Consider the following 27,627-nt stretch of genomic DNA (forward strand, 5'->3'; position numbering starts at 1 on the left):
ACTGGAAAGTGCTGAGCTTTAGTATGTTTCTTATGGATATTAGATGTACAGGAGAAAAATCACAGCGTATGTGTATTCTGATGATAATGTGTCATATATAATCAATAGCCTAGGAAATTCAAAATTACATTCATTCACTGATTTAAATATATAGTAAAACATTTGGAAAGTCAGACAGAAATAATATTTATTATTGGAAATATTGGACAACTATATCTTTAATATTCAAAGTCACATGAACCAGATGCTAAATAATGCAAATTAAGCTAGTTAAACATATATGATTGACTGAAAAACAATCTAAGGTTTAATCAGCCCTCCTGCTCATCTACAGAAACACGTTGAAAAGTAAATATCGCTAAATGGCATGTATCTTGCATTCTTAAAAATGACTTGCAAAGCAAAACACTGTTTAAAAAACTCTTCTTCACAGCATATTTTGAGTGAAGATTGAACTATTTCAGACATTTTCTGAAGACTGCTAATTTGTGTAGTTCATTTTAAATATTATTGAAAGCAGTCTGAACTGTTGTAATTAATATTTCGGTTTTGGCAGGTCATAATTCCAACCTAACTGGAGTTCCTTGAATGTGGAAACCAATTTGGTGAGTAAAAGAATTATTGTAGACAGACCTTGTTCACGTGCTTAACCAAATGACCACAGTCCATGGAAGCACAGAGGCTGCAGTGGGAAGAGGGAGATTTTCTTACATATAAGCAAGATGAGGCTGCTAGATGATACTGTGACACAAATAATAAGAGAGAATACCAATAATACAGCCCATGGTTTTGTCAGGCCAATGGAGTGAGGAGGAAAGTGGACCTTCATGCCATTGATCCTGCAATTTCTGTTCTTTTACTTGTAAACATAAATAAAAATGTAACTACCAACAAACACAGTGCAGACAATGGGTAAGTATTAGAGGCCAGAAAGAGGGAAGTTCCTGGTTAATGTGTATGGTTCTCCTGCTTAATGTCACAAAAAGCCTGGTACTTGCAAATCCTCATTTTCCACTGACTTCAAAGGGCTTTGGATCAGGGCCTATGAGAAAGAATCTTTGATCTACTTATCACCACTTGTCCTTCCTATCACTCAGCCCTTCTAAATATGTATAGTGATAGCACATACCGGTAATAATTGGTTTAAATCACATTTATCCAAAGTGCTGCAGTGATGTACACAACTGAAAAAATTATTTTCTTTTTTATGTCATTCTTCATTCATTAAAAAAGAGAGAGATCTCTACTCGAACCTTTGTTTACAAGTATTGTGCTAATCTTGGCAAGCACTAGTATATTAAGTCCATAGGCAGCTGTTGCCTAATTAAATATTTTAATTGAACATTTTTGTTTAAGATATTATGCTACAAAGTAACACAACCATTTGGTGATCTCCTTCTCTGATCTCTTCTATGATGATTTGCAGTAGAGAAATTGTCAACTCCTTTTTAACCATCTGGAAGTATCCACCAGTCCACTAACAATACATTATTTGGGCAGAGCGATACATATGACCTGGTTATTTCTGTGCTTTGTACCACTTAGCATTCTGAAAACAAACCAAGACTGCAATGACTTGTCCTTTTCATCTCTACTATATCAGACATAAATATCTGCCCATAATACTGTAAATATGCCATTTCTGTGGAGGCCAATGACGTACATGAAAGCTGAGGGCTTGATCCTGCTTCCAGCGAGGTCAGTGGGAACTTGTATGAGCCCTGAGTAAATAAATGTTTCCTGTTATCGAACTGAATAATTTCCAAATGTGCAATAAGTGAATGTTATTAAACAGTCTTAATTTCTAACCACTCTGTCAAAAGATAAGTAAAAACATTAGAATTTGCCCCCTGTTCTTAAGGGTTAAAACATCCTCACTGCCTTACAGAACACCACCAGGTTACATACTACTTTGGAAATGTTATAAATGTATAAGCTGTGAGTGCATGCCCTGCGGGTTGTCAAATTTCAATAGCATTTTTAAATAAAAAAAATGTGCTTTCAAGTCTGAAATTGTTATGCTATGTCAGTAGATCTAGACATATCAACTATATATTAGATCCTTTCTATTAACTACACAGACTATTGCAATCAATACAATGAAAATGAATCTTAACTTGTTAGATGGCTAGCCATTTGTTATTTGCAAGGAGGTTATATGCAGACTAGAATGAAATATAGGGAAAGCTATTTATTATTTACATGTTAGTATGGCAGAGTACATTGAAATATTGTAGAAGGATTTACAAAAAGATTAAGGGTGAGCAAGTAAAATATATCTTAATTGGAATCTATTATTGTGCTTTGCATGTATATTTTTAAACCTGCCATTTCTCAGTTATTAAACAGAGAAAATTTTGTTTTTAAACCTCACTATTTGAGTCCAAGCATCTTCTCACCTTCACTGTGTAGCTAATTTAAAAATATTATTAGTGGCAAATATGAATTTAGTCAGAAAATCAAGATGTGAATTTTTGAATGTTTCTCCAAAGGTGCACTCTTCAAATTATTACTGTGAAAGTAATTTATTCCAGCCAAACACCCTTCCCACATATTGTTAACAGTAGTCTGCACTCCAACTCATTTAACAGCTTTTTAATTCAGTGGTTATTTCGTTTTAGTAGAGCCATTTCTTCATCATTCTGTATTTAGTGATAAATGGTGCCAGAACATATGATAAATTAAACCACAAAGAACTATGTTAAAGTAATCTTAAGATTTAATTTAAAAGAAAGCAGTACCTAGTTTGCTCAGCATAGCCATTGGAAAGTTCACATGGTGAGAAGAGCATCTTGCTAAATATAAAATGTGAAATACATTTGGAAAGAGAGTTTTTTAAATACTGTTTTGCCTTCTGAGATTACTGTTAGCAGTGGCCACAGTTTGTAAATTGTCATAATTAGTGGCGCTGGCTGTATGGAAACCCATTGTAAGAGGCTGTGAACCAGTTTCCTTCCTGCTTTAATTCTGGGTTTAACAATTAGAAGGTATTTATTATTTAAAATCTAACATTAAATCTGTCCACAGTAAATCACCTGGGTAAGAGATACCAGTAGTGCTATAAAATGGGACCTGAGTGGGTAATGAAACCTAACTCTAAAAGACACACAAACTACTGAGAAATCTAATTTGTGTATAATCTCTAGACCAGGGAATACAAAAAAAAAAATCCTCTCACTGATCAATAGACTGTAGCTGTCACATCGGCTTATGGGGATTATAGTGCAATAAGTTTATTATTAGGTAATAACAGATATCTCTATCATGATTGCCAATAAAAAAATAAACAGTAGCTAGTCAGTATTCCAGTCAACAAATGCAGTATATCAGACACCACCTACAGTTATTCTGGGTAACTATTGACTTTGTAATGGTGACCACTGCGACCGCTCATTGAGATGTCTGTGGACTTATGACAACACCCTAAGATGAGCTTCTTCCAGTGCCCACAATTTGCATGTTACACAACTTAGACTCTCTTAGACTTATGAAACTCTCAGCCATTTGTCAATGTGTATGGAGGAGAAGTTACACAGCCTCTGCACATGGCCCATTGCGTCTGCCTGAATTAGTCTCTAAGATGTTATAATTCAGATTTGAAGTGAACATTAAGTACAAATGTGTAAATTAAAGTAGGTTATTCCTTTTTTAACTTGCACATTCTTCTGGCTCCTTATCATATAAGTTGTAGTGATTTAAACTCCTTTACACCACTTTACATGTTGGCAAGTGGGCATATGTAGGTCCAAGAGAGACCAGCCTAACCCCCACCCACTGCTATATATCGTTAATGTAGAATGCCTGATAAGGGGGTATGAATCCCATCTATGAATTAACATTCCTTTTCTTTAAGCGTACACATTCATCAGTCACTATTAAAAAGTCAACATTTGTCAAAAAGTTACCACAATTATTTTCATTTAAAATTTTAGGAAAACACTGTAATCTCTCAGTTAACATTGTGTGGTGACTTGCTAAATACTGATTTAATGGTGCCTACTATATAAGGCTTGGGCCTTTTATCTATATCACACATTTTGGGAATATAGTGGAGTTTTATTAAATTACAAATAAAACCTGCCTTTTAAGCGTGATTTCAGACAGCGTATTTCTTCATGGGATCTTTTACTTTCAGCAAACTCCCAAAGACCATTGCTTACTCAGTTTCCAAATACTAAAATCACATAATTATGTGTGAAGCACATCACAATCTTACTCACTAGTGCTACTGAAGCTAAACCTTCTTAATTACAGAGTTTTACTTGGTATTGTGAAGGGTAAACTTTAGAGTAATGGATGACTCAGAGGAATCATAATGAGATATGGGACCTTTAGATTAGGTTTTGAATCTGTTAATAGTAAATGATGAATTGAAGTCACTTTATGTGATGCTATTCAGTGGCTTATGCAAAATGTGTTGGTGGTCTTAGTCCAGTATCTAATGAACATGTCTACTTAAAAAGAGACCTTCCCAGTCAGAAGAAAACTTGTTGGCAATATCAAATAGGATTGAGTAGGTATGATGGCTGAAATGCTTTCTCAGGAGTAGGGTGATGGGAGCTCTAGCCTAGTGGAAGGACTAATCCTCTTTGCTAATCACATTTTAAATTGGCCATAACTCTGGAGAGTCCTTTGGAGTTGGGCTCTCCAGAATATAGATTTATTAATGATCAACAATATGAATAAGCAATTTAGTAATACAAGGCGGGTGAGATGATATCTTTTATTGGACCAAATTCAGTTGGTGAGAGAAACAAGCGTTGGGGCTTGTTCTTCAGAGCTCTTCTTCAGAAAACTTCTATCTCACCCATCTTCTCTAATGTTCTGGGGCAGTCTTGATAGTAAGATTGTTATGTCATCTGGATAGTCGTTTTTTTTTTATTAAAACAATGTTTTAAAAACAGATGTTTCTGTTAAAATGACTTGAACAGAAAACTAAGTTTTTAACCAAATTGACATAGGAATTGGAAATATTTTGTAATCATGTAAGCAAACTGGTAGAAGATTGAAAAATCCCCTTCAGTACCCTCATGTCAACCTTTCTGGCTCAAGAAATCAATGGGATAATAAACAAAAACAATTTTCTGTTATTTGGAATTTTTATAGAGTGTGTTTCCCTCTTTGAAAACTGTTTTTTCTGTGTATAGCCAAGGAAAAGAAATACTACCACTTTCTGGGTACTTTAACATATTGTCTGTCTTAAACTTAGAAGCTGATCATTTACTTTGAGGAAATGTTGAATGACTTTCTGCAATAGTAGTGAAATTCATTCAACCTTGCACAAGCCCTATGCACCTTAAAAGCCCCATTTAATCTCCATGTTAAGGACTGTTGTTTGGCAGGGGACTTTTTGCAGGGCCTCTACACACAGCAATTTTCACCCTATATTACTAACAAGTTCTTTAATACACTTAGGAATGATGCTCTGATGTGTATATATTTTTGACTCAGAGCTGAAACTAGAGCCAAACCCAAAGCCCACTGCCTAGCCCACATGCTGTGCAAATGCACAGAGGCTAAGAAGGAGGATTCTTCCCTTTACCCCACTGGGGGAGCCTATGTTTGCCTTTATGCAGGGGTGGCTCCAGGCCCCAGCATGCCAAGCGCGTGCTTGGGGTGGCAAGCCGCGGGAGGTGCTCTGTCGGCACTGCGAGGGCAGCAGGCAGGCTGCTTCCGGCGGTTTGCCTGTAGAGGGTCCACTGGTCCCGCGGCTTCGGTGGACCTCCTGCAAGCGTGTCTGTGGAGGGTCCGCTGGTCCCGCGGCTTCGGCGGACTTTCCACAGGCAAACCGCCTGAGGCAGCCTGCCTGCCGTGCTTGGGGCGGCAAAATCCCTAGAGCTGCCCCTGCCTTTATGTACAACCCTACCAACAAGAGAGGGAAGATAGCATGATTTCCATAAAACAGATCTTCTGCTTCTTTCCTACTTCCTGCAATGTTGTACCTTCACAAAGAAGGGTTCAGCAGTGCATAGAACATGAGCATTCCTCTTGAATTCAGATCTGTCCTTTCTGTGCATGGAATCACCCTGGTTCTGCTACCTGGAGGACCTCTGCAACTCAGGGAGGTGGGGCAGAAATGTTTCTGCAATCTGAAATACCAGAGTTTGAACAGAAAAGATGATTACTGATCAGATCAGAAAAGTCACTGCTTCAAAGAGTAGAAGGCAAAATTTAAACTTTGGCCATTGGAGAGAAAATATTGCTTTGGATATATTGAATGTTTTAGCAATAAAGGAAATTCCTTATATTCTGAGCAAATGTTACCCAAATCTTAGATTTTATTTGGAAAACAAACAAACAAAAATTATTAGATTGTAAATTCTTTGGGGCAGGGATGATCATTTACTGGGCTTGTATACTGCCTACCACAGTGGGGCCCCAACCTAGTTGAGGCCTCTAGATGGTATCACTATATAAATGTCATATAATGATAATGGGTAAAAAAAATTAAAAAGTAATACACACTAATTATCATTACCACCCAACTTTTACAACATCGTTAGCCCATTTGTATCATTTTGACGTCACTTGCAATATTCAAAAGAGACTTAGGCACTTGGTATATGTCCACACTGCCTGTGGAAATGAGCTTCCCATCCCCAGTCCACAGATTTATGGCAGTGGAGCTTGTTCTAGCATGCTAAAAATAGCTGTGTAGACATTGTGGCTCTGGCTGGAGCTCGGGCTCTGAAGCTTAGGTGGTGATTTCACTGAAACTTAATCATAGACTCCATGTTCCCTATTTCACTTTTGAAAATGGGACTAAAGCTGCTAAATCACTTGAGTACAATTTCCAAAAGCACCTCAGAATAATAAGTAACCACCTGTGTGATCTTTTGAATTTTCATTTCATAACTTGTTTGCGGCTAAAGTCCAGAATTTTCTCAAAATGTAGCAAACTTCCTACATCCTCAGTCCTTCAGTATGTTGCCCTTTTTATAGACCCCTGATGTCTTAGTAGATGTCTTGTAGGTTCCTCTTAACCAGTGGTCTACTTGGGAGAGAATAGAACAATATTAAAGTGCAGCCAGAGCGGGTGCTTTTTTGATAGTAGGCCCTGTGCTCCGCTCTGGATAGCGACATAAGACACAGTCTGCTTGCATTCAGGTAATGCTCTAAGACACATTTTTATGGCTATGCCTCTTCCTAATTGCTGGCTCCACTACACTAAGCGTTCAAACCATTAATGAAATTTCCTAGTCTATGTCCTGTAAAGGTGTGATGTTACATAGCATCATGGGAGATTTTTTGCTTCTTATACTTAGGAAATGTAGTTGCTTGTAATGCAAAGTGTGTCTAGATCTTATATGGCCACTGCATAAATTCTTGTAATAAATAAATTCCTAGAAATCACAAGTATTGCTTGCCGCCTCGAACAGGTGTCATGAGAAACAGAGTTGTGGTGGCACTACCTTGGCAATCTCAGCAAAGAGGCCTTGGAAGGCCTAGGCATGCAGACTGGACTATGCTCTCAGCCTTAGAAAGAGCCACCTCCAAGGTGGAGACATATTAATAGAGTCTAAAGGGAGCTAGCACTGCCACTCACTGAGCTGTACATGTTCTGTCAATAAATAGAGAGCTTCAGTCTCCAAGATTGTCAACCTGACACCTCTCATCATCATCGAAATTCACACAGAACATTATTTTTGCCATAACATGAATTTTTTGCAGTACTGTACTCATGAGCTGTGTGCTGGGAATACAAGAGGATGGGTAGATTTTAAAACATATTATTGAAAGGAAATAAATTCTTCTTAACTTTTAGAAAGTTAGCAGATTTTGGACAGAATGAGGCCAAAAGCCCTGTCTACTGCAGTTCTCCAACTGGGCAGTTATACCCCACAATGCTTTTTTCCCTATTTGTTCAACATTTCTTTTTTAATGCTGCTTATTACTATGTCTCCCCTTACTAGGTTTTTTTCACTAAGGGAAACTGTGCAAGAAATTTCTACCTAAATTCTTTTAGTCTCCAATTCTCCCTCAGTTTAAGTTCATGCCCCCTTATTCTTCTATTTAACACTAGCTCAGATAGCCTGCAGCAACTCTCTTCTCTGTTCCCTTCAGGATTGTGTATACCTTAATCGAGATCCCTCTTAAACTCCTTCTCTTTCCATCAGCCACAGAGTTTCCCTTACCTTTCTAAATAACTAAGATTTCCAAACCCCAATCTCACTCTGGAAAATTGCTCCCTTTTGTTCCACTCTCGGCAACTTTTAAACTATTCTTTTTCTAATCAGGTGACCACAGTTGCTCACATCATCCCACATGTGACCTTTTACTGCTTGTTCCTTATGGAGGGCTTTCTTGGTCTTGTGCTGGAATTTAACTTGCTTTTTCGCTGTTGTGAAGCTCTGGAATATGTTAAATACTGTACCTGATGCTGCCTCTTGATCCTTTTTCTACTGCATTCTGTATTGAGGTGGACTTATTTTGATTTGATATTTTGTCATCTCTTACCTAATTATACATTATAGTGATGTCTATACGCGTGTTTTGATTCTCTCAGATTCCTACTCAGTCTTAAGCCATTCTGTATTTCTCTTCACCTTTTTATTGACTATTTTTCCCACCTCATTTTTGTATCAGCAGAAAATGTCTCACCTTTCTGCAATTTCTTCTGCCCATCATTGACCTATAAAAGAAGGAAACCGTCTAAATTCTGATGCTTATGGCAGCATTCCACTTATCAACTCCCACAAGTAGCCTTTGTCTTAGATATCCAAGCCACTTCTCTAGCCACTTTTAGTGCAATACTTGCTGACCTTTATAGGGCAGACTTTTCTGCAACACAGTATCAAAAGCATTCCTAAAGTCCAGATGAGTTTTGTCTGCAGATTCTCTCATCAAAACTTTTTATTACTTTAACAAAAGAGAGAGTTGTTATAATTTCCTCTTCTTGTTATTCCATTCTGGAAAAAGTTTTTGGAAAGGCATATATTTTCTTTTGCTTTTTTCTCTATATCTGGTTGTTATGTACTAACCTGGTAGTCTGGTGTGACAACAAATATCATAGAATTATTTACCATATCAGCCCAGCTCTTTAAGAGTTGTCACTAATCTTTATTGTTCCATGTCATATGTGATACAGCATGGCCAGAGGGCAGCAGGAGAGTGTTAGAAGGGAGCCTTATTCCCTGTAAGGGGAAGAAAGTTTGCTATAGATTAACTAGAGCACCTGCAGTCAGTCACATGATAAAACCCCCAGCTTCAATCAGACAGTGTGGGAGTTGGAGCAGAAAGAATTGGTATTGGAGCAGAGAACAGTTTGAAGAGAAGCAGAGGAAAGTTTGGAGGAGTGCTGCGGTAGGCTAAGAAGTCCAAGACCCTAGGTAAGGGGCACCTGGCTTGTGCAGAGGGAGGGCAGGAAGCCCCCCCTCACACACACAAGCTGAAGGGTAGGAGAGAGAAGTAGCCCAGGGGAAGGAATCGCCAGTTCAAGTGGTTCACCACTACCCTCAGGGCCCTGGGCTGGGACCTGGAGTAGAGGGCGGACCCAGGTCCCTCCCTCTCCACTCCCCTCCTCAAGGACACTAGTGGGGCAATTAATATTCCAATTCAGGGGCAAGAAATGGTGCCCTGAACCCCCCCAAAGAAGAGAAAGCACGAGACCCATCATAATAGTGCCGGCAATTTGCCACACATAATATCAATTCAATACTCTATAGCCAATGCTAATATGCCTTAAAGGCACACAGTAGCAGTTGAAAGCACTTTGTTTTGGCTCTAGTGCCTAACACCACAGCTAGGTATGTCTCTATTACACATTACTATATTCCCCAGTGTCTTATATTTTAATTATCATTACCACCCAACTTTACAACATTGTAAGCCCATTTATTGCATTATGACTTCACTGAAGCTACCTGCAGTGCTATGGTTTGAGATCTAGTAATTTCCAGAAAACCCTATTATGTTTCTAAAGAACCCCCTATAGATTACATTCTATAGGACTTTTAAGCATGAATCTGTGATTTTCCCCAATACGATATGTTATGCCAACTGAGAAAGGTTAACTATAGGCCAATAGGACCTTTTTTCTCTGGAAATAGGTGACCCCTTTACACTTTTACAATTGCTGTATTATCGGATTTTAAAATAATAGACCTATTATTTATTATTATAGACCAACACCTATTTCTATGGTGCATCTGTTTGGTATATAGTGTGATAATGTGTGGTACCAAGATTCTTTGATTGTGTATTAACATTCTATATATTCATTTCATATAGTCTTCGCAGGGCACTCCAGTGTGCGTATGCTGTTTAAAAATGAATATATGAAACTTTTCAATACATAAACAAAATCTATTCGAAACCATCTTTTTCTTCACTCCATGGCTGATCTCCTTTCTCTCTTTCTTGTGAAGAACTAGGTAGTAGACTTGCTCTTGTCTACCTTAGAGACAAACTTTAGTTCCCACAGTGCTTTGTGTAAAACCTCCACCACTCCTACCCCATTGCTTACAGATATCACTGGTAGAGATGTTGCACTATGCTTGTGACTTCACCCAAGGGATGCATATTTTTGTTAAATACAGTTTTTTTCTACTCAGGGGTCACTTAAATAACCTTGCTAGTTGAAGAAACACAACAGATCATTGACACACCACACTTGTTTAGATAAGTTTTCAACAACAACAAAAAAAGGCTGGTTCTCTGCAATCTAAATTATTGTTGAAAGTAAAGACCCATCACTAAAGATGACGTGTGGTGAATATTTTCTTTTACCAGCTTTCTTTCTACATCAATTTTTCATAAATAGGGTCTAGAGTATTAAAACTTGAACACGGAAACCCCACTAAAAATGACTGCATTGAGATTCTCTTGGAGGAGGTTTTCCTCTGAAATAAGACATTGATATTCAAACTATTCTTTGCTCATTTGACTAATGAGCCTTTTGTTAGTTTCATGTGCTAAAGACAGTGGCTCTTCAACTGCTTATTAAAAAGGTCTGACTGACTGACTTACACATTAATGATAGAGAGGAAAGTCTCCTTTAAAGAGACATGCCTGTGAAGAAGTAACTAGACATCAAATCCTTGTGCTGGTGTTAAAGCATCTTCTGAAAAAAAATCATGTGAGGTTCTGTGGTGTGGAGATGGCTATGGGCCTTTGAAAAATATATTCTAAGATCTGCAAGACTGAATATTTTTTGAGCTGTCACATTTTTTCTAAAGATTTCCAAAGGAGGACACAGAGCAGGATTTGGTAGGAAATGTATCAATAGGATTAGAGTAGTAAAGTATATACCAAGGCTCTCTAACCTTTCAAAGTGGAGAAAGAAATCATGTGTAGAATCCAATTGCTTCCACATAAACATGCAGTGAAAGAGCAAGATTACAAACTCTGCCAAAGTCAAATACTGTATCTGCCATTTTTAATTAGTTTCACTAATATGACTAATTTTCTAATGTTTCTCAAAAATCATATAAGCCATTTTTTAAACTAAATGCACTCCTTTATATAAAAACAAAAGGATTCGTGATTCTGAAGGATATGGCATTTAACTTAATCCAGGCCTAAATAGTTTAGACTCCTCAAACATCAGCACAACACAACCTCTGCTTTGGAACTTTTGAATAACAGGATCATTATTTTTAAAATATTGATTCTTTTATACTAGCCTAATTCTATAAATGTTTAATGTGGTTAACTGTGATTTATAATCCTTCATATTCATCACAACATGTCTATTTAAAGTATAGGGAATGTTGTGGAAAATCTCTAATGTTATGAAGTTAGTTAGGGTTAACATACCAGAACATCCAGTTTTAGCTTGTCCAGAATGTAGTCTCCAAATTAAATGGATCAAGATACTTTGCTTTTTAAGGTTGTCTAAAAGATTTGCATTTTCTGCAGTAGCCACAGAAAAGGGGACTGAATTTACCACTATGATGTATTGACACTACTGCAGGTACTGTGGCAGGCAAATTAACATATGTCACCATAGCATTAGTCGTATATGCTCTGCACTCTCTACCTTTCAGGTTGGGGTGACGGTTATGATCTTCAAAGCCCTAATCAGACTGAGACCCAACTATCTGAGAGACCAGCTTTCCCTTTGTGTACCATTCCCACAGTGGTAGTCGTGATCTATTGGACCACTCATGTCTTCAGGTCCTTGAGTTAAGCTCTCCAAGTCCAGCAGCAACGTATTTTCATGGGGGAGCTGTGAATCAGGAAAGAACTTGCTCCCTCCAGCTGTCCAGGAGAACCTATGTATAAAGTCCATTTATTCAGTCAAAATTTGGTTGATTTATGAATTAATGTCACAGAAAGGAATAGTTGGGTATTTGTGGGGTTTTTTTTAGTTTTAGTTTTATTCTATTAACATTTAGAACTTTCTCATTATGTTACTCTGAAAGGGTGAAAATTGGCCCTCTGCAGAGGACACCTACAAGGTCCTATTTTTCAATTAATTCTCACTTAAGCCCTTAATTTAAGTGGTACATAAGACCAGTGGACATTGGTCATGTCCAGGGATGAATTTTACCCTATAAGGTAGTTTTCAATTATGTATTTTTCCAAGTGCTTTTAGCAATGGACACACATATAAACTAATCCCAAAATTTTCATAGTTGGATGCCTAAATTTAGGCAGCTAATATCTTATGCTGAAATATAGATTTCATTTGACAAGTTGTTAGGCCCCTGAGTTTGAAGTTATTGGCCTAAATATTCATCTAGAATAATCTTAAATCCATTCCCTTCTCCACCACAGGACTCAGGGCCGGCTCCAGGCACCAGCTTATCAAGCAGGTGCTTGGGGCGGCAACTCCGGAGCGGAGAGTCCCTCACTCCCGCTCGGAGCGAAGAGTCCCTCACTCCCGCTCGGAGCGAAGGACCGCCCGCTGAATTGCCGCAGATCGTGATCGCAGCTTTTTTTTTTTTTTTTTTTTTGTGGTTGCTTGGGGTGGCAAAACCCGGCCCTGACAGGACTGCATTGCTTATTGAAGTCTGGAAGTGCTGTAGCCTTGTAAATGACTGCAGAATAGGCCTTGTATCTTTAAGGTTTTTGGTTTGTGCACAGTCCACCCATTAATAGAAGTTGCATGTTTAAAATAGTGTTTATCTTTGAACTAAAAGTGTGTTTGCCATTTAGAAGGTGCAAAATGTGTGGTCCAGTTTGAAAAATCAGTTAGGCATTTTTAAAAATGCACTGAAATCTTCAGGTAGTTGAATGAACATGTGAAGAAAAGAAGGGATTGGTGAAGTAGCGGTGTGAGGATAAGGAAGGTGCTAAGGGAAGACAATCCACTGCACGTCTGACTTTGAATTTACTAGTATTTGCAGCAGTTACTGTAGCCTGCAGAATTATGGTAAACTGGTTTTATCTTCTTATCTTTTGGTTACAGGCCTATGTATTCACTAGTAATGATGTGTATATAGTATTTGAACTAAAAAGGGTGAGCAACGATAATATGACGATGGGCTGCCTTTGCATGGACATCTGGATTGCTTAACAGAAATAAAAACGCAATTTACAGTACACTGGCAACATGCTCCATTTAAATCCCAGAATGGGAATAAAGTCTGGAAATCCCTGCCAACAATACAAAATACATAGCTGCTTCATTAAAAAAAACAAAAAACCCAAACCCTAAGACAGAAAGAAAAAAGTCTTGAGACTAGCCCTGCAGGATGCTCCCCTTTGTACTTCTGCATATTCTGAGGTATGATGTATATTTCAATACTCTCTGTTACACCCACATAATGCGTACAGGTTGAGGTTATCAATTAAGATACGATGTCTGGAGGCACTGCCAAACTAGATTCAATACATTGCTATTAATAAGAGGACCAATCTGCATGTGGTGCTTAGCAGCTATTGAGCACCCACAACTACAGTGACAGCTCTGGATGCTCAACAGTTGCTTGCATAGATCAGGATTTGACCTAAGACGTTTTATTTTCTATTTAGCCATATTGGCATGGTAGGTTGTTTTTCATCGTAAGACAGACTTTCATTCTTTTCCTAATTTCTACTTTTTTGATAGTGCTGTGAAGAGCTCTGTGCTAGAGATTTGCACTATGCTGAACAAGTCCTCCTAGGCTTGTATGCTTTAGATTTGAGATTATAATGTCCTTTGCCCACTAGGCAGTGATAAAGGCCAAATCAAAGATAGTGCTGCTAACTGCTCTAAAGATGGGGGCTAACAAAGGAGCCAGCATGTCACAGTAATTGCCAGGCTCTCATTCTGTACAGTTTTTTGGTGGGGATATTGAATGTGTGTTTATGTGTAATCCAAGGCTTCATCATGACAGGGAGAGAGGAGCTTCAAAAGAACTCTTTTAAGAACCCAGAAGAGCAAGGACTGTTGTGCCTATTTTATCTTTAAGCATCAGAAAGATTTTAATTAAGCTCTTCCTGGGTTCATGTGAGTCTGGTACAGCTTACCCACGAGGTGGGTTTTCTAAGCTCTTGAAACTCCTTTTTAATGATACCACTTCCAGAGAGATGTCTGAGGAGAACCACTGAAAATGAACTATATTGCATTATCTTATCATATAATGTAATGTTGATGTTATAACTGCATGATCATGGACTTACTGGAAAAGTAAACATATGTGATCTAGTTGTCTGTCCTCAGGAAAGAGAGACAGAAACAACTCAGTTTTAATTACAGCTCTGACACTGACTCCCTCTGTAACCTTGAGAAAGTTACTTAATGTCTATTCAGCCAGATTTTTCTCCCCAACCCACGATTATCACCACTTTATTCTAGGAGTAACTTCAATGGGGCTATGCATAGAGTAAAGTGCTATTCAATGTGAGTAAGGGTGTGGATCTTTGTGTCTCAGTTTCTCATCTGTAAAATAGGGATAATAATACCTTACTTCACAGAGTTGAGGTGCTTAGCTATTTATGGTAATGAGGGCCATAGAAAAGCCTATTAATTATTTAATTAAATCAGATAATTGTAAATAGAAGACTTGAAGACTGAAAACACTAGATTGTATAAATGCTAGGTATTATTGTTATTAAGTTCGTATGTGTCTTCATTAATGAAGCCAACTTGACAAAAAACTATGCTGGAAATGGAAGTCTCCTCTCAGTATTGAAAATGGCTCAGTATAACAACTGTAATTTAAAAAGACAAAACCCAAAATAATTATACTCTACAATATAAGAACTTCGAGTACATTTTCTCTTTATGAAAACCTATCTATTCATTTCAATTACATTCTTACAAAGAATTTATATTTGTATATGGAGTAGGCAAGGAGCAGCAATTTTCGATCAAAATACCCAAGCTACTTTGAAGAAGTTGCATGACTTGTGAAATTATATTTAAATCAGGTTCTTTGAAATGACACACATATAGGTAAATAGATACATTTATCTATTTATTTTTTAATAAACCTCTGTTAAGGTTTCTTGAAATACTAGATTACTGTGTCAATGATTTACTTAGAAGGATATTGTTAATATTTTCTTCTTAACACAATCATATTAAATTTTAATGACATGGATTGTAATATCTAACTGGTATCTAGAAGCTTGTGGATAGCCCAAAGGTTTTATACAAATTTATATGTATAAAGCTCTCACTGATATACTTTGCCAGTAGATATTGTACCATGAGTAGTCAGCTTTGCAAATCCCTTCTCACAAAAGATTAAAAACATCCTCCTATTACATCTAGAGATTTCTTTTTGTTATTCAAAGGCATGAATATATTTAGAAAAATGTATATGATTTTTAATGCCTTAAACCCGAAAGCTACCTTGATTCCTATTAAAAATTGGAATATTTAATGTTTTTGCTTCTTCTGTGGCTGTTTTTTGATATTGTGAAGAAGAACAAAAAAGATTTCTGAGAACATATAAAACAAAAAACTGTGTTTGAAGTATTATAATAAAACAACCTTCTTCTTTTAATGCTAAGTCCCTTTTTAATGAAGATCCTCTGGCAGCTCTTGAATGTATAACTAGTTTATATCATGGGATGAAGCTGTCTGTTCTGATGATTGACATGAGCCCACATTACAATGTGATTCTGAAAATTAGTCCATAGAGGTCCTTTTCAGGTACTTCTCAGACTGAGAGCTGCCCTCCAACTACAGTAGAGCCTTTTTAACCCCACTCATTGGTATTCTAATCTGGAAGTGCTGTCCTGCTTTTTAAATAACTCAGTCATTCAGGCTAGTACCCCCCTTGACACATTACTTAGCCAAAGGATTCAAATGAGATTCAAGAAACATGCAGTACAGCACAAAGGGATTGGAATATGCACAATTAATAATCACACAGTTAATTCATTTTTAATGCAAGGAGGTTTTCTGAAATTTCACATTCAAATTTGTAACACAAAGTAGTTGCTATCTATCCCCATTATACTGCCAAAACACTAAAATGTGAGAAATTTCCTTAAATATTTTTCTTAGTACGTGGTTTTAAAAAAACACAAAAAAACCCAATAAAAATGTTTTAAAAACACTAAGTTTATATGCCAAACCGATCAAAGCCAAAAGATTCAAAGTTAGGCATGAGTAAAATCAACCTATTGTCGGGGAAGGAAGACACTGGACAGGAGTTAGAGTAAGGATGGCACAATAGCCTTAAATAATGAATTCCCTGGCCATTGTGTTTGCACAAAACCATAATATGTTTTAATCAGTTATTTGTGTTTTTTTTTACCCCCAATTGTTGTTTTTGTGTCAGTTTGAGTGACAGATTTCTACCCTACTGATTGCAACAGGTCTTTCAAGTGGTGATCTATATTTGTCTCAAACGAATACTCACTGTATTAAAAATTGGAAAGTAGGCATTACCAACATTATATGAGCACATAGTATGTATTGTTTTGATATACTCTGTCTGTTATTTTAAGGGCTTGTATTCCTTTGCAGTCAGTTTGGTGTTTTAGACAAACAAAATTAAATACAGGAAATTTTTAATGAATAAGTGGCAGCTCTGAATAAAGTCAGTGGGAGCTATGGATCTTCTGAAAATCCAGCCATTGATTTTTATCCCCAAAGGCATCATTGCTCTTAAGGGCCTTTGTATAAACACTTTAAATTTATAATGGTTGCCAGTAGGAAGTCAGGCTTTACCAACCGTTACCACACAAAAGTATCAGAGATACCACAGCTGTCCTGTCTCCCCTCCGCACATGCACAGGTTATTCATTTGTCGGGTGAAATTCACTCCATGAAGAGAGCCAGCACAAAGTGTATGCAGTATGTAAATGTCCCACAAATCCTATTTTGAACACTTACATGGCACATAAGCTTTATGCTGTTCCTGTGCACAGGGGCAAATTTCACCCCAAATGATTAGATTTGCAAAGGTCTGTATGAACAGATGAATATAAATGCTGCTTTTGAAACTTGTACATGTGCCCATTTTTAAAGGAGAAGATATGAACCACTTTTTTACATACTTGGCAGAATTTGGCTTGTGGATAGGATACAAATCCCTTACTTTGTCTACTAGACAAAACTTATCCAGAAACATGCAATAAAACTAGTAGTAGGAAATCGAATGCAGTGTATGTGAATTCAGACACAAAACAAGAAAATCTTAAAGCAAAAGGACTGGAGCTTTTCAGTTAAATACATGAAACTTGTGTTATAAGTTAATATTAAAAATCTATTCTGAATCAGCAAAGCTACACACTGGCAAAGGAATTTCCATTTCTTGTATGCAGACAATATCAAACCAATGCAGGCAAGTTTTTGCAGACCTTGTATAGGAACCACTACAGAAAATAGAGTTAGATGAAGAACTAACTAAATGGCAACAAGAAACTTTCTATTTTTAGCCTGTACTCTAGCCATTAGTGACCATACATATATTGTGCCCACCAAGTGCCTGAATAATTCTCAAGAGGAGAGGAAAAGAAGGTGTTTGTAGTTGTAAATTCTGGATTGGGGAGGGGATGTATACATGCATATATGTCCGCTATCTGTAGGCCACGCCTCACAATGCCTATCCTGGGCATCTAGCACCAGAGGATCTGAATGGGTGTTGATGGGGGCAACATATGAATGGAAAGTCCTGTTCCCACTGTCACTGTGGACTGACTGGGTAGAAAGATCTTGGGTTATATTTATAAATAAAATCTGAACTCATGTTAGTCAGTTATTTGGATCGGTGTTGTAGCCATGTTGGTCCCAGGATATTAGAGAGAAGATATTACACCTCATCCACTTGTTTATTAGACCAACTTCTGCTGGTGAGACAGACAAGCTTTCAAGCTTTTCAGAGCTCCTGAAGAAGAGCTCTGTGTAGCTCGAAAGCTCTGTTTCACCAACAGAACTTGGTCCAATAAAAGATATTATGTCACCTAGCTTAGCTCTCTAATTGGTCAGTTATGTAATACAGACATACAGAAACATGAGGGTTGTGTGGTGTTAACTGCTTTTATCTTTTTGGTGCTGTTGTAAATCAATATCACTTGTTTTTAAAATGATATTGATGACTAGTTTTTAATGTGGATCAATCAAGTGCTTTTGGACAGTGCGAGACAGTTAGCACACATTCACAGAAGCGAGTTAGACCAAGGTGTTTTTGCTGTATAGTGCTATATGCACAAAGTGTCTCAAAACAGATGTTCACGCAATGGCATTAATATGGCTTTGAAGGAGTATCACAGCTAAGAGTGTCAATAATCCATGGATTAAGCCCTCCCTAAACAGGATTTGACATATCCATAAAGTCTAAGCGTTATGTCTTCTGTGTCTGTAACACATATGTGAGTCCATGAGTTTGCCCTGGTACCACAGCATGTATTTGCCACCAAGCAGCAGTTGTATTTTATTGTTGCAATAGAAACAAATGTATGGAGAACAGAGTCTGATACGCTGCTGGAGGGGCATTTTGTTAATCCCTTCTTGTTTTGTGTTTCTCTTCACTGTAGGATCAGATTCTGTCCTTTGATGCCTGCACAGGATTCTTTTGATTTTAATGAGAGTGATGTATGCACATAAGGGCAGATTAGGATGGTAGTTTTCAAAAATTGGGGTAGGGAAATAGGAACCCAAGGAAAATAACGACCCATTATGAAGTCATGTACAGTAGCATTGACTTTGGGTAGCAGAATCCAAGCTCCAGGCCTGTGGAGGAAGAAAATCAGCCAAGAATGGGGGGCACTATGTTGTGAGCCACTTGCTCCCCCCACTCTGCTGTGCAGCCCTGAAAGTGGGCAGGACCAGACCAAAAGGAGTGGGAAGGGCAGCTGGGAGATGCACTTATTCAGCATCTCTTCTGGGCAGCCTCAACCGGTGGGCCTTCTGTGGAATCTCAGCAGAAATATGAAGCTACTTTGACCCAGGCCTTCCTCCAGGGTGAATCTTCTGTCTGTCTCAGCTGCCTTGTGGAGAGCAATCTGGTCCCAATAAATTCAGGGCCAAAGCTGAAATTCAGTACTTAACACCATAGTGACAGCTGAGTTTTCAAATCTCAGTTCTAAGAGGGGATGAGGGAGTAGTGTAAGACAGAGCCTAGTAAAAAGGGGAACTTCTGGTTTCCAGCATTCATCCAAAAACTTTATATCGTTGCCTTAAGAATGCATGCATACAACTCCCACCAATATCGCTGTGAGCACATGCCTATGTAAAAGGTGTCACCCTAAAAGACCACACAGTCCACCAAAGGTTCCAGACTATGATCTTTCTGATTAAATATACTTAAAGAAACTCTCAAATCTTGACATACCAATATAAGAAATAGGTAGATTTGTCTGGCTAGGCTGTAAATTTCTTTGCATTTGTGGATTTAAGTTATATTTGTAATGTAAGTGTAACAAAGCTTTCTGGTGTAAAATTCAAGAAGGTAGTAAAGAAGCTATAATATATAATGGAAACAAAATTGTTCTTGTTTTGCTGGAGTGGGGGTAAAGGTATTGTTTTGTTTAAAATGGATAATAGAGTGAGATGATGGAGTGGAAAGGTCAAGGAAATGTAACAGTTCGGTATGCAATTCTTTCAGTTTCCATAGGTTGCTGTTGAGTACAGTTTTCCATGCGAAGCAGTTATTTCATCATTATTCAGACAGCAGATACTGTAAGGTATTTCAGATCTTGGCACAACACCAGCTCTTTTTCCTTTATACTGCTACAGAATAATCTGACTAGTTCTAAAACGTTGCCCCTCCGCAGGACCCAGAAGCTTAGCCTGAAGGAAATTCTCTCCTGTGGTGGCATCTGAGTGCCAGCCCTTCTATCCTGGCCCTTTCCCAGGCTCTGGCTGTTGATCTTGTCAGCCTAATGCTTCTGTTCTGAATTGTCCTCTTGATGTCATTTTCCACTGGCTGTGAGGAACTAACTCTCTGTTACTTATTTGGCAATAAGGTCTTGAGCACATTTTGCCTGACAAGCATATGTATGATCAAAATGTCCTCCTCCCCCACCATACTCATTTATGTTCACACTATAAATCTGCTTTCTGGCCTTAGAGCTGATCTCATCAGAAGTAAATCCACACCATCACTTTAGACAGTTATATTGAGAGTGTAACCCCGGGTGTGTATTAGTTGCTTTCTTTTGTGAAGCAAGGTTTAAACGCTACATCAACAGATTTAAATAGACAGTTATTGAAATCAGCAAGATAGTCTTGAGCGAGAAATCCATAAATTTTCTGCTGAAAATATTTTGAATGTGAGACCATTTTCTTAGGTATGGGCTGCTGCTATGAGCAATAATTTCTAAGGAACTGATATATTGGTCTCAGCTTCTTTTATTTTTCTATGGCAGAGGTGGCCAATTGTTGGCCTTTGGACAAATTTTGGCAGGTGGAGTGTTCTAGAAAATGCCTTAACGGATTAAGAAGGATTGGGCAGTGTATGAACTGGACTCCCATTCTATGGTTCTTTTTTAAACTGTGGCATTCCACAAAGGAGTCTGGGTAACCTGAATCTGGTCTCCTATACACCATTGAAGTACTCTGTTGTTATTAAAGAGCAGGGTGATGGCATATAGTTTCTTCTTTTACTGAGGTGGATTTCTTGCAGTTGCAAATAATCTCCCTTTTCCATGATTATGAAGTTGTTAGGGCTTTAATCCCTAGGTATTCACATCCCTATTGCACTTTGGTGCCTTTGGTTAAGTAGAGACAGTAACTATCAGTCCCTCAGTGACTAAAATGCCAAACCACACACGACACTCAGTGCACTCCCTATTAAAATTTTACAGGTCAAAAATCCAAAACCCACTTAATAAAAATTTTTCTTCATCGTAAGTGACAAGAGAGAATAGGTCAATCCATGGAATAATGGTGCAGTAATTAGAACCTTTGTAGTTGATAAAGTGTGACTGTTAATCAATGTTTGGCTAATTAATCAATATTTTAATCATTAGACCTTTTAAATTTGTTTTAATGAGCATTTCCTCTAATTCCCTTGATTCTGTTGCTTCCAATGCTTCTATTATCTCTATTAAATAGCAAAGCAAATGTTCATATATTCAGAATATGCTGCAGTTTTAATTTTTTTTGTCAATTATTGCTAAGATAGATGAACATATCTGACCATGAGCTGATTCAGATTCTTAAGCCAAAAAGGTACTCTTGGATCATACATCCTTTAAATATGTGTGTGTTTGAGGAAATGGACTTAGATGATTTCATGACCACCTTCTGTCTCTGAATTTTTTGACATCCTATTTTTCTTACGTTAAGAAAACTATAGGAAAATTTGGGGTGAATTTAGTGCAAACAATGTTCATGTAAATTTTCTCTTCATGATTCCTCATGCCTGACAATCCTTCCTCTTTCCCTATATTCTCTGGGGATACCCAAGTGCTTTACAGACTGGGTATACAGGGATTGCTTCAACCATCATCATGTAAACAGAACCGAGGGATTTTCTTCCCTTTCTCTACTGAAGTTTTAGCTTCCCTATTTGATTGCAATTCCCTGTCTTTTCCTACACAGTGTTTATGATGTACGGTAATCACTGCAGTGGCTGTTTGATTAGTATCTGACATTTTAAATTTGGATCCTTTTGTAATGCATGGAATTTGACAGATATTTATACCTCTACTGCCCTTTTCAGGAAAAAAAAGCAATGATATAGTTGACCAGAGAAGATTAAATTGAATGCTTCAGATAGTAGCAAGTATTAAAAGCCCACTACTCGTAGGAAGACTTCTTCTACAAACCCAGCCTGGCTAGTGCAGTGATAGTAAACCATCTTCACGGGGTTCTTGTGACATGTCTTCTGCCACAGGGATCCTAGCAGAATGAGTGGGATCCCATGGAGAGAGCCTGGGCAGTGCACTGAGATGCTTTCCGCTGTTTATTCACATAGGAATAGTAAGTGCATCTACCATCTGCCAGCTAGTGTGTGCTGCTGACATGACACGTGGGCCCTCATAGCTAATGCTAGTTAGATGAGGATGTCAGAAATCATGCCTCCAGTATATGTCTCTTGGAAATTATATAAATAACAATTGGCAAACATTCTTGTATTCCCTAGTTCATTCAACTGCCATGGCAGGGTTATTTCCTACAGCATATTCTTGTTAATATAAATATTTATTATATGAAAAATGTCCTTTTTTCTCATGCTGCTATTTATTCAGTCCTCTTGGTAGTTAGTTCCTGCCTCCAGTTACCTTAATCAAGCTTTTCCTGTTGTTCAGGTATGGGGAGAGATTTCTGTAGTTTAGGACTGCAATTGTCAGTACACATTCTGCCCTTTCAAAGATATAGGTATTACTGAATTCCATGCCATTTAGCCTGTTACCAGCTACTTAGATGCTTTTCTAGTTTCCTAAACTCTAGCTTTTATTCCTCCATCTGCTGTTCGTCGATCTTTCCCTCATCCTTGGATAGGTGTCAGTGAGGGATTGGGAAATAACTTGTTCCAGACGTTTAGAAATCCATAGTTACAGAACTCAAGATGATCCTCTGCTTTAGCTTAATCCAGAGGTTCTCTAAATCATGCCTTTCAAGAAAACTGATCCATTTGCTCTACAAAACATTTAGTCTCCAACTAATTTTAAATGGTGTGAGGTTTTAGTGGTTTTGTTTTCTACAGACCCACAAAGGCTTCAGAAGCTTTTAATAACATTATCACACTAATGCTTTATTTTTTACCTAAAAGGTTTTATATTGAGTTGAATTTCTCAGTTATTAAAATAAAAATTTGTTCATGTCTTCTTAAGTAAATAAGAATGCCTCCAATATTTAGGGCTCAGTTTATAATTTATGATTTCTTTTTCATGACACACAGAGTTCCATTTTGGAATCCCTGGCTAGGATGAAGCATCTTCACTTTTTGTGAAGTGCTTAGTTTTAAATAGTTTAGCCTTTCCATTTTGAGGGAATAAAAATGAACAACTCTGCAGTGTTTACTTGGATAAACTTCCAGTTCATCCAAGCAAAGCGAGGTCACATGCATTAGGACTGTAGGATTGGATCCCTAATATGCTGATGGGATAAGAACTTGTTGCAAGTGGCAGTTCAGTGATCTGCAGAAAAGCATCCAAAAGGGCAACTTATCACTTTACTTTCTCATTTGGTGTAGAGCATTGCATAGCCAGCTCCTAAAATTATTATGAGCAATCTCTGGACTATTCATTCTTCTTGTCGTTAAGATTGTGGTATGGCCTGCCAATGTGGTACATATATGATTGAACAAGAAGTGTGGTGATGGACTCTTTGGGCAAAGTCCTGAGGCAGCCCTCACTGAAAATGCCAAACTGTCTGAGGGTGTCACCCAGAAACACAGCACAAGTTTGGAAATACAGCTATACCATACAGATCTATAACTCATAATACAAATGTGATACAAACATCTAAAAAAGATGATCATACTTGACAAATTATAACATTTTCGCAGATACCTCATACGGCATATCTGGTCAGATTCTTTGCAATTTTATAATATTAGTATCAACAATATCATAAAGTGTTGCACATATTCCATACAGCGTCACACCTGGCCCCATTGAAATCAAGGTAAAACTCAGTGGGCCTGGTGTCACTGTCAAGTTGATATTGCCAAACACTTGTTTCCAGGGCCTTCATATAGATACATCCTGTGTGTGTGTCAGCTTGAGCTGGCCTCTGATGGAGAAAGCCTGCCCAGTTGTGGCATGTGAAGATGCTTGAAATTTCCCCTCCATGGGGGGCCCTGCAGCCACTCAAGTGGGTAGGTCTAGACAGGGAGGATGGCATTGCCAGAACAGCCATGAATTGATTCCTTGCATCCCTGCCACAGCCTTTAAAAAGTGAAGCTCCTATGGGGTGAATATTAAAGTTGTTCTCCCTGGAAGGACCCAAAAGAGAGGACAGCAGTAGAAACACAAACTGCCTTATCCAAGGAGTGACGCTCCTGCGGGCAACCTGAGGCGCGGGGGCGCTGGCGCCGCGGCGGCTCGGCTGGACCTCCCGGCGCGGCAGCTCAGGCTGCGAGCCCGCCGGAGCCGCCCGCGACCCCCCCGCCCCCGCGTGCCCGTGGAGGGTCCGTCCGCGCGTTGCCGCGGTGACCTGCCTGCGAGGAGCGCCCGGGGAGGGGGGGGGGACCCCGGGGGGACCGAGGAAGGGCGGCGCAGCACACCGCGCTGCCTGGGGCAGCCTATTTTCTAGAGCCACCCCTGCCTGCGGGGCACTCTGTTTTTCACTGGTACAGGTACATTTTGTACTTCTCTTCACCTGGGGAAGAATCTAGTCGAATCTATGATGGCAGTAACCTTCTGTTCACTGGGATCTTTTTGTGCAAGGGTTTGACAATTTTCTTGCCATTAAAAGAAACCCTGTACTATCTATATATGAGATCCCATGGCTTCTACTCATAGTATGAAATCCGTTTCACTGTAATTTTTAATACCATATGATTTCCCACCCTTACATGGCATGCTAAATCGGTGAGTCTGAATTAGGGAGAGGGTGAGCTCTCTGAAGGAGACCACATATCGGACAGACAGCCTTAAAACTAGGACTGAAATAAAATGAAAATGTTTTCCAAGTGAAAAATTATTTTTATTAAAAATACTTATTTTCTTCATAGTGAGTTCACATAGGTTGCTAAGACACCATTAGTAAATTGTTATTTTTATGGGACTATTTCACTTAGGAAATTTCTTAATTCATTACATTTTATTAGATCAGCAGTAATGAACCAAAAACAATATCATTTATTTTTATTACTACTGTAGGTTAAATCACAATGATTTATACAGGCAGATTGAAGCAATGACTATGTAATTACTCTGTTATTGTCAACTATATATTTTTCTTAAATAAGACATTTTAAGCACATGTAAAGTTGATAAAGATGAATACTTCTAAGTGTGAAAGACCTGCATAACAGTACTGTAAAGAAAACTGTCAATTTTCATTACAACAGTTTCATTTAGATGCACTTTAACTAGAGCACATATGGCCATATTGTTAATTGGATTACTGTTCTAGTACTGGTCAGTACTTCTTGAAGGGGTATCAGTGGGTATGGTCCCTATGTATCCTCCCTTGTCAATCTCTCAGTTGCCTCTCCATACCAACCTCTCTGCTTCAGCAACGTCCCCAATGTTATCTCCCTATTTGTCAGCTTCTTACATGGTCACTGGCATGCTTCCCTCTGCATGGCCTCCTGTATGTCGTACGGTCTCCCTGTACTCATCCAAAAGGCTCCTACCCTCAATACATTTGAGTCTCAAATGCTTACTTCAGTTGTGCCGCTCACAGTTAATTGAGTTGACTTAGAAATAGGTTGCATATTGTTTCCCCTTCCTTTACCGTTTTCTGCTTGTCGGTCTGCTCTTGATTTGTAATTGCCTCTCTCCTTGAGTGTCTGGAAGCTGCCTAGCACATAGTGGACACATAGTGGGCACTAACATAAATAAACAAATAATAATAGTATGATTATTATGGTGTGCTCGGATAAATGAAAGGTTTCTGAGTGCCATTTGTCATGTCTCAAGTAGATATCTCTACTAACAATCTAACTCTGAAAAGGAATGGAATATCTCTTTTAGTGTCTAGGATGACTTTACCTCCCTGTTTTCTGTCATCTCTGTCACAGCCTTCTCTACTTTGCTACTACCCTAAAAATCTCCCTCAGGCCTTCTTAGGCTTCCCTCAGACACCTCCTGTTCTCGAGTGAGACAGCACTATGACAGACTTTCATCATTCTGTCTCAATAATGGAGAAGTCTGAGGGAAGTCAGAAGGATATTTGAGAAGCTTAGGATGGTAGAAAAGTAGGGACTACTAGGAAGAAGGTGTAGGAACACAGAGGATCAGAGAGGTTTGGAAAGGGCTAAGGAAAATTGCAAAGAGAATGGAGAACTTTAGAGGAGGCCAGAAGGAGTAGGGATCGCCTAAGATGAGATCTGAATTACTTAAAAGCTGAACTGGTGGGAAGAGAGAGTTAGAGAGCTTTTGTAAAGGTTAGGAAAAGAAAAACAAATGACGGAGCAAACATAAATCAGAACAAAGACATATTTCCTGATTATTTCCAAAACCAAGAAAACAGTAATATCTCCAATGATTAGTTGTTCTACAACTTGATAGGGCAAGCCTTGTGCTCCGCCTCCCCATAACTCTTTATTCCCCCAGACTTTGAAGATGGATAATTAGATTAGAGAGTGTTGGTGTCAGAGCCCTCTAAAAGAAATGCCAGTGCGGACCAGAATTGCCTCAAATCCCAATGTTCAGTAGATGTGCACAGAAAAAAGTTTCCTTGTTTTTTTGGGTAGCTCTAGGCTATAACAGTATCTCTTTGAAGAGAAGGTATTCAAAATTAAGCATATTTTGCATTATAATGCACAGAAATTTCTTGACTGTTGCTTCTGATCAAACAGGATGACAGGCACTATAGTCTCTCATTGGACATTCAGGGATCCTGGCTTTCTGCTCTCAAACTTGATCCTACAGTTGATCTTGCACCACAATTCCCCTGGAATGAAAGGCGTCCCCAAAAGATTTTTTTGGATGGAAAAATGGAAGGGACTCTCTGTAGTTCCTTCCTTTCTGTCTTGTATCCAGTTGGGGGCTTCATGCATTTGTAAAACAGCCTAATTCAAATGGTAATCCAGCTAGAGGAGAGAGTAATGTCAGTGCCTGTGATAACATTTCACATGATGTCATTAAATTAACTGTGTCTGTTCTGAGCTCCTCACTTGTGGCTATTTGACTAAACCCTTGGATTGCACAATTTTCTATCCAAGTAAACCTCAGGACAATGGTTTTCATAGCATGCAAACAGGTTGGTGATTCCCTGGACATTATACTCAAGACCAAAAATGATGATCTTCCTCCTTCCCTTGCTGCATTCTATAAGTGCCCTTAGCAGGTTTCTAGGAAGAAGTCCTTTTGCTCAAATTGCTTCATCAGGAGATGCTTGGTTAAATATTGCAAGTTTAAGTCCCCCAAACAGCAGCATGTCCCTTTATAAACCATTCCAGTTTCTTAGTTTTCCAAGTAAGCTGGATCTAGCTCCTTCTGATTTCTCTTTGCTCATCTCCCACTCTACCATTTTCTCAAACGCCGGGCTAGAAATGACATAAATGAAAAATATGACCCCTGGGACCCTTTAGTGTTTTCAAAAAAATGAGGGAGAAAGGATATTATAATGAATGAGTTCAGGATTCAGTAAGTCTAGAATATCCATTAATACAAAAATATTTTCTTTTGACACTTTCAATGACGTGGCACCACCTTCTTGCTGGTTTGCAGCAG

General features: G+C 38.4%; 1 protein-coding gene and 1 long non-coding RNA gene across 2 annotated transcripts in view; one reads left to right on the top strand and one right to left on the bottom strand.

Moving 5' to 3' along the window:
* The window catches only part of FIGN (fidgetin, microtubule severing factor), a 442,763-nt gene that overhangs the window by 118,450 nt on the left and 296,686 nt on the right, over positions 1-27,627 (top strand). The gene's annotated exons all lie outside the window — the stretch shown is intronic.
* Positions 6,003-11,312, bottom strand: LOC120374918. The gene is made up of 3 exons (XR_005586338.1): positions 11,265-11,312; positions 8,602-8,632; positions 6,003-6,089 (listed from the first exon to the last, which is right to left on the bottom strand). It is a non-coding gene; the product is annotated as an uncharacterized LOC120374918 (long non-coding RNA).

The sequence above is a fragment of the Mauremys reevesii genome, linkage group 11 (assembly GCF_016161935.1).
Source record: "Mauremys reevesii isolate NIE-2019 linkage group 11, ASM1616193v1, whole genome shotgun sequence".
NCBI lineage: Eukaryota > Metazoa > Chordata > Testudines > Geoemydidae > Mauremys > Mauremys reevesii.